The sequence below is a fragment of the Balaenoptera physalus genome (assembly GCF_965194825.1).
Source record: "Balaenoptera physalus genome assembly, chromosome: 19".
NCBI classification, from domain to species: domain Eukaryota; kingdom Metazoa; phylum Chordata; class Mammalia; order Artiodactyla; family Balaenopteridae; genus Balaenoptera; species Balaenoptera physalus.
In genome coordinates this window covers 20,604,800-20,621,422 of record NC_138900.1, presented here as the reverse complement: position 1 = coordinate 20,621,422, position 16,623 = coordinate 20,604,800, and the positions used below count along the sequence as shown (strand labels likewise).

General features: G+C 47.2%; 1 long non-coding RNA gene across 1 annotated transcript in view; it reads left to right on the top strand.

Moving 5' to 3' along the window:
- The first annotated feature begins 2,729 nt into the window (after positions 1-2,729).
- Positions 2,730-16,623, top strand: part of LOC309648980 — a 38,640-nt gene continuing 24,746 nt past the window's right edge. The window contains exon 1 of the long non-coding RNA XR_014256892.1: positions 2,730-15,695. This is a non-coding gene — a long non-coding RNA (uncharacterized lncRNA). The remainder of the gene's footprint in view (positions 15,696-16,623) is intronic.

Sequence of the window (16,623 nt, the reverse complement as noted above, 5' to 3'; positions counted from 1 at the left end):
TATCTTCACTTATGTGAAAATCCATACATATAAAGCATATATATGTATTATATAGAAATATATATTAATATGTTAATTGATATTATTTATTAATATTTTAATATTAATATATAATATACTTCTATATAATACATATATGTTTTATATGTATGGAAATGGATAAAAATTGACTGGAAAAATGTACATCTAATTGTTTCAAGTGCTTACATTTGGGGGGGTGGTTTTTAGGGTGGGTATATTTGGGATTCACACATTTATTCTATGTATTTCAGTGATATTTGAATTTTTTACAATTTTATGTTGTATTATTGAGATAACATTTTAAAATAAAAGTATACAATTTTATTATAAATATCACTTTTCTTCCACCTTCACTAAATAAATGCTGAACAAATATTTAAATATATCAGTGTGAAGGCGTCCTTAATTATTGACTTGCTGAGGGCACCTGTGTGTCTCCATCTGCCCTTCTCCCATCTGAGTGCCTCCAGGTGGGACAGGAGAGATGTATGAGGGCAGACTTGAGCCCTGGGGGGCATCGGGCTTCTGCAGCTGCAGACAAACACATGGGAACACATATGCTCACGGGACACTCACAAGACAATGTTTCATGCACTCTCAGTGGCCCAGGGTGTCCCAGCTCCGGACATGCTGGAAACACAGGGAGGCACCATAGTGGAAAACATCTTTTTGTTGACTGAGGAAAAGTAGTACATTCCAGGAGTCACGTGTGAGAGGTGTCCCTCCTTACCACTCAGCCCCCGTGGGGTGGCTGTGCCAGCCTCTCTATAAATGCAATGTTGGCATAACCTTTGGAGCTATCCACAGCATGCCTGGGGGTTAGCTGAGTGGAGAGATCAATGACAGCACTTGGCCCGGCATACTGGAGGAGCCCCTGCTTCACGTGGGTCCCAGCCTTGAGCCCTGTGCCGTCCTAGAGCCTCTAGCAGTGCAGACTGACACAGCTGAAAGCTGCTGGCTGTTCTTTATAGCCTGTGTCATTAAAGGAGCTGGGTTGCCACTGTTCTGCAGAGCACCAAGGTGCAGACTGCATTTTCTGAACGCTTTAAACACTGTCTTTCTCGAGAGCACCAGGCTTCCATGCCCATTCATTGGTATTTGAGTGCGGGATGGTTTCAGCGACCACAGATGTGTTGCACTGGCATTTTCTCCAGCAGCCTGGCAATCGTAACTGTCACACCTCATAATGAGTTTCACCAATAGAATGAATAAAGCCGTATTTCTGACCTTAGCACCTATCTGAATCTTACTCAAGTTTTACTCTCCAGTTATTGTCACAGTAAGTCTTCTTATTTGCTGTCAGCAAAAAAATAAAAATAAAAATATACCTTGTTACACAGGAACTTGTTGCAAAAGCTCACTGATAAGGCATTTGTAAATCGAGGAGCTGCTATGCTAGAATCTCTAGAATCTCCAGATGGTTTTGGATGCGTGAATTCTGCCCGTTGCCAGGTCTTGAACATTCAGGGGCACAGCATGACATCATGGCAGTCAGGGGCCCTGGAGCCCTTGAGACCAGTGCTGCATTCTGGCTCTGCCACTTGTAGACTCTTGGGTCATGTAAATCATACAGTCTTTCTGAGCCTCTTATGAAAGTGGGGATACTAATTCCCACTTTGCATAGTTGGCATTCAGATGAGAGACAGCATTCAGAAGGTGCCGGCATCACCTGGCTCTTTGAAGACCCAATAAACCGTAGCTTAATATGGCATCATCCCCAGGGCTGCTACTTGCACCGTTGGGCCTCCTCCCGTGGTCCAGGTCAGGGCATTAGGATGGGAGACCCAAACAATCTGAGCAAGCATGATTTTTCGTCTGAGAGTTATCAACAGGGGCTTCTAAAAGCTGCAAAATGTTTCAGTCCAATGAACTTGCCCAGCTGGAGGTTTCCAGGCTCTTAGGCACCCTCAACAAACCAACTAACAAAAAAAAAAAAAACCCGTTCATGAGAGCTGTATAGTTTTAATATTAGTATCATTTATATACAATTTTATTGAAAATGACATTTTTGTTCCTAAACTATGTTCTGGCTGGGGGGAAGGCAGTGATGTTGCATTTGAGGATAAAGTCTTTTACTATCACACATCTCTAGCCTTATACTGAGAGGCAAGGAGGACATGAATTAGGTCCAAAGGACTGAATCTTACAGGAACCTCTCCTGAATGGAGGGGTGCCTGCCTGCCTATGGGGTTGGGGGAAGCTAGGAGACTTCTCTAGATCTTAGTGAAGAAGTTGAGATATTCACTTCATTTCTTTGATTTTACAGGATTTTTACCATTTTTTCTACAGTATCTTTTTTGAAGGCAGAATTGACATCGCACTTATTATATGTTTAGTCTACTGAATGTGAAATAACCCAGTCTTTTCTGATTATCTGAGTCTTTCCGAGGCTTGCTTAAGCAAGAAGGGGGGTTAGTTGGAAGGTTATAGGGCTATTTCCCTGGAGTCCGTGGGCCCCTGGGCAGCAGGAGGGATTGGAATCTGGAAACACAGCCACCTGCTCTCTGAGACCACCTGGTCTTGTCTTGTATTTATTTCAGCCTCTCTCTACACATCTGTATTCTCTCTCTCTCTCTGTCTCTTTCTCATCTTACCATCTCACCCTCTTCTCTATTCTCAAGGCCCAATCCAGCCCTCACCTTGCTTGTCCTTCCAACCAGGAGCCATAGAGACCTGACTTAGACATCCTGTGTTCCAATTCTGAATTCCCAAGAAAAAGCTCAGCCTAGTCTCAGGGTTGACCCTCACTGAGTCAAGGGAGCTGCTCTATTTAATCAACAGTCAAAAGTGTGGAAGATGCAGTCCTGCTTTCCCAACTATCTGAAGGTCATGGAGGGCAGGAACTAGCATTTCCACTTGGCCTGGCACCCAGTAGAATTGCGTACAATTGATTGATTGATTGACCTATCATATACTGCACATCAGGCTTGAAAATTCTTACAGTGTGAACGTAGCTTTCAAATTGTCACTTGTCCCATTTAAGAATAAATGTCAGATGATCCAGGCTGAATAGAGTGTTGAATTCATTTATTTGCTTTCTGTAGAACTTCTGGGTGAAAGGCAGGCTCATAAAACGTGTATGAGCTGGAAAACTTGGGGTACTTGCAAAGATGAATTGTAAAGTATAATTTAACATTACTTATATATAGAATCTGGGCTCTTGGTAGGATATGGTGGGTACCAAGCTGCTGTGGGTTCTGGTGCCTTGGCAATTGCAGGTCTTTTAAGAGACACTATTTCTTCCCTGGCCAAGATATTGAGACAGAGGAAAAAAATGAATGGTCTTTCACAGTCATCAAAAGGGACCACATATTTCCCAACCTGACTACCTCTTCCTTCCCTGACCTTCTGAGCTTTATGGAGAAAGATGGAAAAAGCTAGAGGAGAGAAAGAAGTGGCAGAGAGGAAGAGGGCCTGAGAAGCCTCTGCAAAGAGATGGGTTTGCACACTGACCTTTTGTCCTTGCCCTGGGAGGCTGGGTACATTTAGGTCCCCCTGAATGGGTACATTCAGCCACAGCCCTGGTCCTCTTGGTCCCATCCCCTCATGTCACCTTCATGTCACCCCAACCTGATGTCTCCACAGTGCCCACTGAACCCGAACATTGGTCCAGATAAATGGAACCAGGCCATGGTGGCATCTAAGAGCTGGTTAGATTAATGGTGTGCTTGCTTTCCATTCGGAAATCCCAGAGGAAATATCTGCAGATTTAATTCTCAGTTAAAGGTGGAAGTGTAGGTTTGAATCTTGTATTAGGTTTCATCCCCTTACTGCTCAGCATTTCTTCAGAAAGGTCAACTCTGGGAAAGATTGGAGTGTCGGAATCTTCTCCCTGGTGCTGTATAAAGATTTCTGACCTTTCGGTGCTCTTAATTCCTTCCCTTCCTTCCCTCCTAATACTTCCCCTCCGCCCTTTCTTTTTAAGGGCTCTTATTTATTGAAGTGTAAAGGATGTTGTATTCACACAAGCACATATACACACAAATTCCCCATTTGAAAACACAAATAACTTGTCAAAAATGGAACATGCTAATACTCCTCAAAACTGTCAAGGTCATCAAAAACCAAGGAAAATCTGAGAAACCTAAGGAGACATGACAACCAAGTGTAATGTGGTATCCTGGATGAGATCCTGTAACAGACAAAGGATTTTAGGGAAAAACTATGAAAATCTGAATAAAGTATGGACTTCAGTTAATGATAGTGTATCAATATTGGTTCATTAATTATAACAAAAGTACCATACTAATTTACAATGTTAATAATAGGGGAAACTGGGTACAGGGTATATGAGAACTCTCTGTATTAGCTTCTCAACTTTTCTGTAAATCTAGAACTTTTAAAATATAGTTTATTTTTAAAACAAAAAAACAAAAATGGTGCATGCTAAAACCACAACTCAGCTGGCCCATCACAGAGCATCACCTTGGCCACTGCGGCTGAACTGGCCAGGTGGGGGTGGGGGCCTGATTAGCTCGTCCTTCTTGGTAACCAGGAGGTAACCGAGCAATGAGCTCATTACACAAATTCATTTCGGGGCTTGCTTGAAAAGCTAGACATTAACCATTGAAGATGACTCCATATGGCTGGTTTCGTTAACCTGTTAAGTTCCAGACAGAAAGCATTGCAAAAACAATGCCTCAAAGGAAGAAAGTCTAGGATGTACCAGAAAGGAGGGGTAGTCACCGCAAGAGGGTGGCTGATTTCCCTGAAAATGAGCGAGGCCGTTGCAAATGCATCAGACAGACAGCTCAGATGGGTTTGGGTGGCCCGAGGCATCTGAACCACCCAACGTGATTTTATGTACTTGGGATATTGAAGAGGGTCGCAAGGGAAGATTCATTTACTTATTGTCTTTGAATATTATATTTGAATACCTCACTGACCACAGGAAATGAATGGGCTTTGTTCTTGATTCCTTCAACCTCTCCCAGACCGAGGCCTTGCCCTGGCTCAGTCAGGCATCACCAGGGAGCCAGGCCGGTCACCTCCTCAGAAGTCCACTTCTGAACGTTTCGCCTAGGTGTCTTTTCTCTCTCATTGACATTCCAGCCCTTGAAACAAGGTCTTGGCTCCTTTCTCACTTCAGGATTTTGTTTTGGGGGAGCTGGAACACCTGTCCGCTGATCGCCTGCCACTCCGCATCTGGGCCCGGCTGACAGGCTCGTCTGCTTTGACTAATGATGTGATTGATGGACAAAATAAGGAAGAACATACAAAAAAACATTTCTGTCTGGTCTGGTGTGTCAGCAAGCCTTCATCAAGTGGCTGCTGAAGGTATATTTTGCTGCATGCCTCATTACACAGTAATGGCATTCCCAGGCAAAGCTGTTTCTTTTCATGACACAAGACAGCAGGCAGCTTTATGGGCGCTGGGCCCACCGAGCCCGGAGGAAGGAGCAGTACTAAAGAGCGGTCATTTCCAAAAGTGCCTCAAGTTGCTTTTTTGTTGTCATGAATTTAATATGAATCAACACAATATGAAATGGACATGAGGGATTTTAGTGACTAGTGATTTTTTTAAGACTGCTGTCTAAACAGCCATCAAGAAGAAAGGGGAGGGTAGCACCACCACATTTCCTTTCTCCAAACCTGTTGCAAAAAAGAGTCATCTGTCAATTTTATTGCATTAAAAAAGTACACAGAAGCATATAGTCCAAACAAATGTCTTCTTTCAGGCTAAACATGTGGTAAATGCCACAGAGCTGATGCCAGAATCCTTTCACTCAGCAAACCAAGTGTTGGTCACCCCCATTACAGTGGCCTGCTGTGGATGGGGTGACATTTGGGAGAACCACACCTGCTTCACTGTTGCCTCGGTGCATATAATAATCCCCTGAAAATCACTTCTGGCTGGAACATGAGGGAAGCAAAGAACCGCTTCATTCTGCTTACAAGATACCTATTAGCTAGAATCCAGCGCTGGAGTATGCAAAGGAACCATGATTAAAAATAAGAGAGAGAGAGTAGGTAAATCCTTGGCCTGATATTTTTTTCCTTCTCTTTCTTCACTAGAGTACACTTAGAAGCAGGCACATGAGTTGGGTCGCAGAGTTCCTACTTTATTTTTTGCAAAGTATTTTGATTCTCCTTGGCATTAATTATTCTTTCTTTTTTTTCTTTTTCCTGGCAAATTTTCTTTGCCAAGGTATTTTATTACACACGTTCCACTTTTTTTTCTTTAACATGTTGGACTCTCTCCAAAGAGAGATGCTTAAAATGAAGTTTCATTTTAAAAACACTTTTTTATTCTTTCCTGCTACCATGATGAGTCTTTAGCGGTGGGTTATTGTGAATAATATGTGATTTTAACGAGTTGTGATTAGACAAAACTCTCTCTTCCTACAATAAATACTGGGTAGTAAATTAGAAAAGGTATATGAGATTTTCATTCCTATTTAAAAAGAGAGAAAGACATAAACGCCAAATCTTGTTATGATAAATGTAGGCGATAATCTTTTAACATGCATTTAATTTACTGTGAGAGTAAGAGGCAGCTCTTCAAGTCCTGTGTCCATGTTGACACTGCTTTGCACCAGCCAGTCTGGCACTGGGGACAGTGGCCCCTTTCTAACCAGGGTAATTATAGCCAGGCCCCAAGAGGGTGGAGGCAGGAACGCAGGGCAGAAGGATGCAAGCTTAAAAATAAACATGTTACCAAAACCAAACCATCAGATTACTTCCTAGATGGACACTAATGAGTATAAAAAGGAAATGAAAGAGGAAAGGGTGTTCCGGTTTTTGGCTGAACAAAGGTAAAAGTCGTTGTCAACATCTTTTGTTAATTTCCCACATCTGTTCGTATTGTTCATTGAATTTTGATATCAAAATATCCCACTCTAAAGCAAAAGGACCATGGAATTCAGCCGACTCAAAAGTAGAAGCAGACTGAAGCATCCATCAACAGCAGAGCAGGGCTAGCTGGACAGGCCGAATACCTGCCCACGCCCACTGACTTAGCCGCTTGGCATTTAGAAGCAGGTGGATCTTGTAATGGCAGAGGCCATCGTATCAGGAGCACTTTTTCCAGTGGCTGTGCTCCGCTAGCCTTGGAGTGGTTGAGATTGGAGGAGTTGCTGTCTGCTCTCGCTTCCTGCCCTTCAGGCCTGAGAGCCAACAGCCAGCCCCCAGGTTTCCTGTAAACCAGCACCCTCTCTGTCCTCTTGGCCTGGCAGGCTGTTTCACTAGCACCTTCTTGATTTACAGCTTCAAAGCTAAGCAATGAGCTGCTTTAAACTAGACATCCCCTCCCCCAGCTTGGACCAAAAGCAGGCCTCCTCTCCAAAGGAGGGCCTCACAGCCTTGGAACCTTTATTCTTGCCTTGCCTTTCCGTTTTAGAACCAGAACCTTTTCAAAAACCTCAGGAGCAGACAGCGGGGTGGGGTGTGGGCTCTGTGCTAGGGCCTCTTTGAATGCCAAGGCCGCAATCCATCCGTTGTCCAGTGAGGTCGTTTGTTTCAAAACTAGTGGCTGCAGGAGCCACTGGGGAGCGAGATCATTTAGCAGCAAAAATATTCTTTCTCAGCAAATTGCTTGGAGCCAGGGAAGAACCTTCCAGGTGGGTGATGCTTAGCACAGAGTGCAAGCAGAGGAAACCCTAACCTCGGGTTGTTTTCTCGCATCTTGCAGGAACCAGCCACCCGTTCACGGGCTGCTCCAGATATTACAACATACATTTTTTCTTTTCCTAAACAAGTTTGTATATCTTTCTTGATTGATTTTCTTTCACAAAACTCTTAATATTTTTCCAGATGCCTCTACCTTTTGTCCTTTCAACTGCCACTCACTTAGGAATGGCTCTTTGGAAAAAATTCAGACTAGAAGCATATGTATTTTCTACTTTAGTCTCTAGTTCCTTTGTACAATTTTAACTTATTTTATCTTCCTGTTATTTTTATTACTTTAATCGAAGTGGTGGTGGCACTAACCAATTTGCAAGGAACCCCTCAAATCTAGTTGGCTCTTCTCTGTAGAATATAAAATATGTTATTTGATGGTATATGATTAAAAAAAGGAACATTAGGATTTATCTGCTTAAATTGTGGGATTGACTTGGTAGATGCTTTCATACTGAAAGAAGGCTCATTGGTTATGATTGCAAGATGGAATTTTCTCTTGCATTCCAGAAAGTTTGCCATGTAGGTTAGGCAGCTTTCTGGAGACTCTTTCTGTGCTGCAAGCAAACCATAAGTGTTGTCTTGGCTGCCTGTTCCCTGAAGTGCAGGCCTGGAGACTCTGAAAACTGCTCCAGGTACTTCACCCACAGCTCCTCTGACGTCCTCTGCCAGGCAGCATGGCCTGAGGGAGAAAAGATCTCCAATGTGAACCCACAGGAGGAATCTGCAGGGAGAGACTGACATGCCTCCATAGCCATTAAACTGTGGTTTGGGGGTGAGTGGATGCAGAGCAGGCTTTCCAGGACCCAAGGGCCAATTTCAGACACTTCCCGTGCACCACTCAGATCCTCTTAGCCTCACTGCCTTAACCTGGCTGCTGCTTCATGGCCAGATTTTTGGGGCTTCTCCCTGTCTTCACACAGCAGTACCTGACAGCACCTCACAGTCGCATTGGCCTCTAACTCCCAGGCCAATTATTCCCTGTTTATTCCGAGTCGTGGAATGCCTTGGGACTCCCTCAGTGCCCGTGTTTGTGCAGCCCAGGAGGATGGGAGACTTAATGTCCTATGGAGCATATCTTTGACCCCTGGGTGGATAATTTCTTGCACTTTTGTTTTCATCCCACCCCTGCATATAGTTTCTCAGATGGCCATCCTACAAGGCTAAGTAGTCAGTTGCACTCAGAGATGAGTAGCTAAACAGTGCAGCTCCTGTTGGCTTTACCTTCCTCTTCCCTCAATTCCCTTGGCCCTCACTTCTGCTTCCTGGGTCTGCGTCCTCTAATGAGGGTAGGTAGCACGTGTGCTTTTGCTCCAAGTTATACCTTATGTGGAACCCAGGCTAAGTCATAGGTGCTGTGGGGACGGCAGCCAAGTGGACGCCCAGCAGAATCAGGACAATTGGGCTGGGCAACTTCTCGTCAGCTATCTTATTGGAGCATCCGATGACTTCTAGGTGAATGACTATGCCCTGCGCTGCCTTGGGAAGGGCTTGCAGATTTCAGAGAATGGGTCAGGGAATGGGATACAAAAAAATACATTGTTTGTACCCAGGCCAAGATGCTGCAGACCCCAGGGCCACCTGGATCAAACACATGGCTTTGTCCCAATGGTATGTCAGATGGCGGGTGGGCCAAGTCTGAAGAGGCCACGACCCCCTCCTGCTCTAGTTCTACACATCTGCTTCCCACCTTGGAAGCACCATTCTCATGGCTGCAGTCTTTGAACTCTGATGAGGTGTGTGAAACACCCTATCGACACATCGTATCAGGTATCTTTTGAAATGAAAATCTCTTAGATCAGTTTCAACTCATTCCAAATGTCATATGTATCCTCCAGGCTGAACATCCATCTTCCCTCCACCCTTGAGATTGTTTGAAATGCAGTGTGGGTCTTTGGGCAGAAAAGCTGACAAAATGGCAAGTTGGGGATTGAGTTGGGGCTTGGTTGCACTGATGCTGTGCTTATCCGGGCACTAATCTTCCTTCATCCTATTCGGGTTCCCGCTAGCTTCTCCTCTGTTAATCCCAGCCTCCTCTGCAGCGTTGTCCTCATCTCTCCTCTCCTCTCCAAATTATCCTTGTTCTTCCAGGACCGACTCAAGTCCCGCATTCTGCAGCAGACTAAACCGGATTCTTGCATTCCATTCTGATGCCCCCAACACATACAAATGTGAACCACATAACCTAGCCCTGCCTTGCAGGGTCCTCCAAACTGGTCCATGTGTGTGAATCTCATCTCTCCAACGAGCCTCTTCCTTCTGTGTGCCCCATCCATGTCTAGCTGACTGCCAGACTCTGGAAATTTGGTAAATCCTTAAGGATTAGCTTAGGGGCTTTGGAAAAAGGAAAGAGATATTCTCAATATTTGCTCCTCCTTCTCTACCCCATTTCGAGCCCATTCCCTCCCTCTCCATTCCAGCCACACGTTTACTTGTGTGGATTTAAGCAGACCCACCCTGTGACCCTGGGGATGGCAGTATCATACCCATTGCCAGAGGGTTTGGTTACTCACCTGATATTTCTCCAAAGGCACTTGGCATAAAACAAAAACAAATCAAACGTGCAAATTGTGTCATATATAAAACAAAATGAACACCATAAAAAGGGAGAAAAATGTAAGCTACAATGAATACTAACTCTAACGTATAAATAATACCAGGACTATTTTCTGATCCTATTTTGAACTGGGAGCTACAGTAAAACGAAGAAAGAAACCTAAAATAATAGCAATTTAAGGCAAAGTGTGTGTTATTAAAAGTTCATGATGTTGAAGAGCCAAACTCCTATTCTAGTACTGAGATTTAATATGTACTTCACACAAAAATAAATCATGTAATATTTTCATGGCGGACATAGAATTTTATGGCTTTTATGACTATCATGGAATTGGGATTCATATTTTATAGACAGCTCTAATAACATCAAGAAATGCTCTGGGAAAAATGGGGGCTTAGAGAAAGATGAGTGATCACTCAGCAGAAGCTGAAATCAAGCGTAATTAATGCCCAAAGGTAAGGCTGTTCCCCATCACATGGGTTGCTGGCAGGGCCCCGGCAGGTGCAGCTGGCGTGGTGGGGTCTGTGAAGACGGTAGCTCCGTGAAGGGTGATCTTGGCAAAATAGGATTCCCTCAGTGCTGATGCTGAAATTGTCCATCTCTGGGGCGGGAGGATGAGCAAAGCGTTCAAGAATACACCGGGAAGGATATTCTCAGGTTGGATCTCCCTGCTGGGGGCACAAGCTCTGTTTTTGCAGGGAGCAGAGGCAATTTTGCAGGGGTCCCTAGGACTTCCTATCTCACCCACCCATCATCCCAGCAAACTACTGTCCCCCCGGAGCTGGACTTTTTAGAAGTTATAAAAGAGCTGAAAATAATCTAAAGTCGACCAGCAGCTGTAGGCGCTTTGTTGGGCTTTTACAAGGATTACTTAGTTGCATCCTCACAACCACCCATCAGGTGGAGAGCTGGGGGGACTTCTCTGTTTTCCTTACCCGGGCACAAACTCCCTGAATGCTCTACTGGTTGGTGAGCATAGTGGAGAGCATGTGTCCTTGATGAGCTACAGTTGAAGACATCATGCTAAAATTGTTTTCCCCTCTGAGCCACAGATTACAGAATAGTTTCTACTCCTGGGCAGACTGACACACATGCCGGCCTCCAGGTCTCGCTTATTCCAGCCACAGGTTGACCCCAGCTAGAGGCCCATCTCAGAGTCTCCCCCAGTCGCAGGGTGACCACCAGCCCTCTGGTCTCCCTGAGCTCAGCCCCAGGCTGACCCCCTAGCGCAGTCCTGGTACAAGTGCAATGCTGGTCCCAAAACGACAAGCAGAGACCCATTGGAGGGCTCTCTGTCACCTGTGCCACTACCACCCAGGTCCATCCACAAGGACGTCATCTCTCAGCCATTCTCAGGAAACGTGCCTCTCCAAGCCCTCAGATACACGCAGCTCCTTCATGCACACCGTGTGCTGAGCTTGTCCTCCATCCCCCCCTTGGGTTCCAGACCCAACTCTGGGACTGTGACCTTGGGCAGTCCCCTTCACGGGCCCGCTATCTCACCTGTGAGAGGGGATGAGTGAGCTTCCTACCTGCCGGCCTTGTCTTCCTCTGAGGCATTGTTGCGAGTACCTGGAGTTAGCAGGAGTGAAAGCTCTTTGTAAATTGTAATGTACTTCAGGTGGGGAAAGTGCAAACACACCTGTGCGATCCTTCTCCCTGGGAACCGAGGCAGGCATGAGCAAGGCACAGGGGCAAAGAGGAAGTCTGCCCTGGGGGCTGTCACCTGCTCTTTCAGCCTCCCCACACCTTTTACATGTGACTTCTGTGCCCTCTCAGAACTCATAGGCAACAGGGAATAGTGTTTTGCAGCTGTGTTTCTGCTCTGCTCTCAGAAATATGGGACGCCTGCCTAGGACAGCATCTGTAGAGGCTCACAGAGGAGAGAGCCTAGACTCTGAAGTGCTGAGGGCCAAGGAGTCCGCTTCCCCAGGCTGGGCCCTGGCCTGTCTTCCATGTGGCCCTCTTGTGAGGTCTGACCTCTCTATAACCTGAACGAGCAAGCTGTGATGAATGGGAAGCCACAGTCTCAGCAGAGGCACTGTGCCCGAAGGAGAGCCATGGCCCAGGCCCCTGAACCTGCAGATCCCACGTCCTTGTGAATCAGGTCCCAGGAGGGATGCGGTCCTGGCTTGGGGCTAAGGCTCAGGGGCACTGCCACCACCCAGAGGGCACCCTTCTGGAAGCTGTGGCCCCAGGCCTCTGCCTTACTCGAATCCTGCCTCTTTTTAAATGGAGGAACACATTTCCAGTGCTGCCTGGGAGGTGAAACTCTTTAGGATGCTTAAAAACCTCTCTTTAAAGGTTTATGGTCATTCGCATTCTTATTAAATTGCTTTGATAAAATATTCAGCCACAGCCCCCTCCATTTGACTCTGAACTTGGTAAGGTATAATTTGCAATTGATTATTGCTCAAACATTCCTGGCACCACGTTACGATGTGCTCATACATCTCACCCTCTCTCCGCCAATTTGGGGCGGAGGAAAAAATGGTTTCTTTGACCTTTGACCTGTTTGAGGTGGGACATTAGGTCATCAGGGCCATCGAGAATCAAACACCCCCATCTGCCGCCAACAGAGACAGGAATGGATGCGTGCAGCTCTGAACTGAGCTTGCAATGTTTTTTTCTCCTCTTGGTAAGATACAGGTATTTTTCGGAGTTGGACAATGTCTTGAATAGATGAGCTTCGTAAATATATGTTTTTAACGTGATTTGCCTGTATTTATTCGGGTGATCACAATTTATGCCAAGTGAAAAGGTTAAGAGTCCTGGAAACTGAATTATTCCATTTATTCGCAGACATGATGCAGTGCAGGACAACAGAAGGGTGCATCCTCATCTTGCCCGGCCCCTGACCTCACCCCTGACCTGGACGTGGGCATCACAGCTCTGAGCTACCTGCCCCAGGCTGGGGCGACCACCCTCGGGAGATGGTTTCGGAGTCTGGCAAGTTGCTAGGGTACGTGGGGGTATCCCTTGTAATTACTTAAAAAAGCATTTACTGAGTGTCTTCCGTGCACCCTCTCCTCCTGTTCCCAGGTTCCCAGAGGCCATTCTCCCAGGCCTGAGCTTTTGAGATCTTGCCTAAAAAGGAACGGCACCCTTAGCCTCAATCCTTCATCACCCCAGTCTGCAAACTTGTCTTCTCATCGGTGATTTCCTCACACCTAGTTAACAGCCGGGGGTGAAAGCAGGCAGGGACGGGCTCCCACTCCACGCCTTGCTGGGAGCTGTCATGACTCGCTGGAGTGAGGCCTCTGGCCCCGGCTGGGGGGCTGGGACCCAGGTCTCCGAGGCCCTTGCGTCACACTCTCCACTCCCTCTCCCCTTACTCTGGCAGGTCCATTTCCTTGGTGGCCTCTGGCAGAGACTGAGCCGCCTTACAACTCCAAGGAAAGGCTCTCCTAGTGAAGGGCCAGCCTGGGGAGGAATCTGAGGAGGGGGCTCCCTGTGACCCCCCATCTGCTCTCTATCCCGCACACGTGGCCTGTCTTGTGGGCCCGACTGTCCCGGGCCACGGCCTCTTGGCTGGCTTCCCCATCACTTTCACATTACCCCAGAGTAATTGGATATTGGCAACCAATTACTGAATTTTTCACGTCAGCTTCATCGGTGACTCTTAGACAACCAACCGCGCCAGAGTCTCTTTCGATGAAGAGAGGAATGATAATAATTCTCATTAATGTTCTGCGAGACATGGAAAGCCGAGGCACGTGGCCTGTGGAGGATGGGGAGGAAGGAGAGGAGGCAGCCCTGGCCCTTGGTGCAGGGGATGAGCCTCCCCTCCACCTGCTCACATCCTGACCCCAAAGCTGTGTCCCTCCCTGCCCCTCCAGGTGTGCTCATGCCTCTGTCTCTTCATTAGGAAAGAGGGATGTCCTGCCTCTGGGTAGAGGAATTGGGAAAACCTTCCTGAGGTGAATGGGGACATGCAGACCTCATGGAAGAGGATCTCCGTGGTTGTAGAGGATGTGGATGGAAGGGAGAGGCATGCTGAGGAGGTAGAGGGCACTGACCCCACTGGCCTGGCAGTATGATGCCCAGGCTTGCCACGAACATCACTAGCAGACACTCCCTCTGCACGCTGACGGCTTCCCGTGTCGCCGGTGGAGGGCATTCTCTGTCCAAGGGAGCACAGTGACCCAGGCCCAGGGCAGGCCAAATGTGAAGGGCTGTAGAACAGCCTACAAATAAAGGACAGGGCTTAGTGGATAAATACCACAGGGCCTCGTCCCCCAGTGGGACAATCTCAATGCACGCCTCTTAGAGCATGCCTGGTGGGATTGGCTCTGTGTCCACAGAGGAAAGCTTCCCCAGAACTCACACTTTGTTGGATTTCTTCTCTTCCCTGGCTCTGTTCCCTACATCTCTACCCCCTGGGATCACCTCCCAAATCAACACCTTGCCCCATTTCCTTGTCTCAGGATTTATTTTTGTAGAAACTGAAAGGATGGTAGCTGGTGTTTGAAGATGGGACAGTTCTGACCAGGTAGCAGAGAGCACCAGCATCCTGCACTTCCAGGCGCCACATGCTGGTCAGTACCCTGAGTGACCTTCCCACCTTCCCACCCTCTGTTCTGCTCTGCCCCAGCCCTCAGCCAATGTGTGCTCTGTGTGGTGGGCAATCTGATTTATCTGGAATGTCTGGGCTGAGGAAGGAGATGAGCACTTCTCGCTGGGAGGGATTTTCAGCTCATTTCACAGATAAAATCAATCAGATCTAAACTGCACTCACTGTGGCCGTGAGAGGGAAACCCAAACAGCAGGGGCCAACGGAAGGCTTTTCCCTCCCTTCCCATCCGGCTCCACCTTGGCCTGAGAGCAGTGGGAGCCACGGGCCCTCGGGCTGTGGAAGCTGCAGAGGCCCGGCTCCTCTCGGAATAACTGGCACAGGCCTGACTCAGAAGTTCAGCTGGAGGATGGGCTGCAGCTAGTGGAGAAGGAAGAGGCCCCCAAATGCACTTCCTTTGTCTTCTGGATGGTGTTGGCAGAGGTGAGGGGTGGTGCAGGCACAATTATACCAGTTATAAATTTACCTGTTCCTTTTGTTTTCCTCGGTGATATTGAATGGAAGAAATTGGAAGCAGAAGGTGGATGGCTGAATGGCAGTGCCTGGATCCAGCTCTCCTGGGCTGTCTAAGGCTTCTGGCCATTGGGTGGTGCCATTTGCTCTGTGTCTCAAACTGTCCACATTGAGGAAAAGGGTCTAGACATCAGACCTTTCTAGGCTGACTTGGGGTCAATCCTGCCATCCAGGAACTGGGACCTGTGTTGACACTGCATCTCCCAGCCTGAAATCTACTGGTACTATCCACCTCTGGCATTCACACATCTGGAACATGGCCTTCCTCAGCCTGCAACGGCTCTGTAAAGCTGGACACAGCTAAAACTCAGACCAAGAAGTTCTGAAGAAGTCTGAGGGAACAGGTACCTGATTTCCATTTCTGGCTTGAGGATGGTGGCCTTGGTCTCATCCCATTTTCCCAGCTCCCGGCAGGTAAGAGGGAGACCACATCTTCCTTATGATCAGCCATTCTTTACAGTCTCTTTACAGACCCAGATAGGGTATGTTGAAAAGGCCTCTGTCTCCTACAAGTGTCTCCTGTTCTCATCCAAGGAAGCAACCGTGCTTGGTGAATTGCAGAGGTACCAGCGTTGTGCCCTTGTGGGCATCAGGCCAGCTCCTGCAGGGAGTGAGATGAAGTTGCCTACTCAGCATCCATACCCCTTCTTCTGGCATCAGTACCTCCTTTACTCTAGAGACCACTCCTTCCCCTTTCAGTTCATGTGGTTCAACTGGACTAGCTCAAATGATGGTCACATGACCTAAGCCAAGCCAATCAGAACATCTAAGTCCTTTTAGGGAGAAACACTTGAAAGAGAGAAGTCATCTCTCCTCCAGTTACTGAAAAGAGTGGATGTAAGCCTGGAACTTCTGGCAGCCATCTTGGCACCATGAGGAAAAGGCCTACCTGAGAATGGAGCCAATGCAGAGGGAAACAGAGGGAGAGATGGAGACAGACAGAGTCGGATGACATTATTTGGGTTACCTTGATCCAGGAGCTGCCTGTGGGGAGTGGTGGGTTGAGAAAGTCATGGAGAAGCTAGAATGTTTGGCTAAGGACCTGTGACCACTGGAGAGTGTTTCCAGAAGTGTGATGTCAGAGTTGGCCTTGGGAAGATTAATCTGGCCTGGGGAGAAGAAGGTACTGGGGCACGTACTTGGGGTCCTGAATGCAAATAAGACAAACCAGAGCCAAATATGGTGCTCAGTATCAGGAAAGGAAGTGGTGTGGTGGGAGACCCTGGGACTAGGGTCAACCTTGCTCTTGACCAGCAGCAGCCGGCTTCCTCCACACAGGGTTGGGGGACATGCCTTTGGTGTTTCCAGGCCCATTCTCTTGTTTTGAACAAGAGAGAAGAGG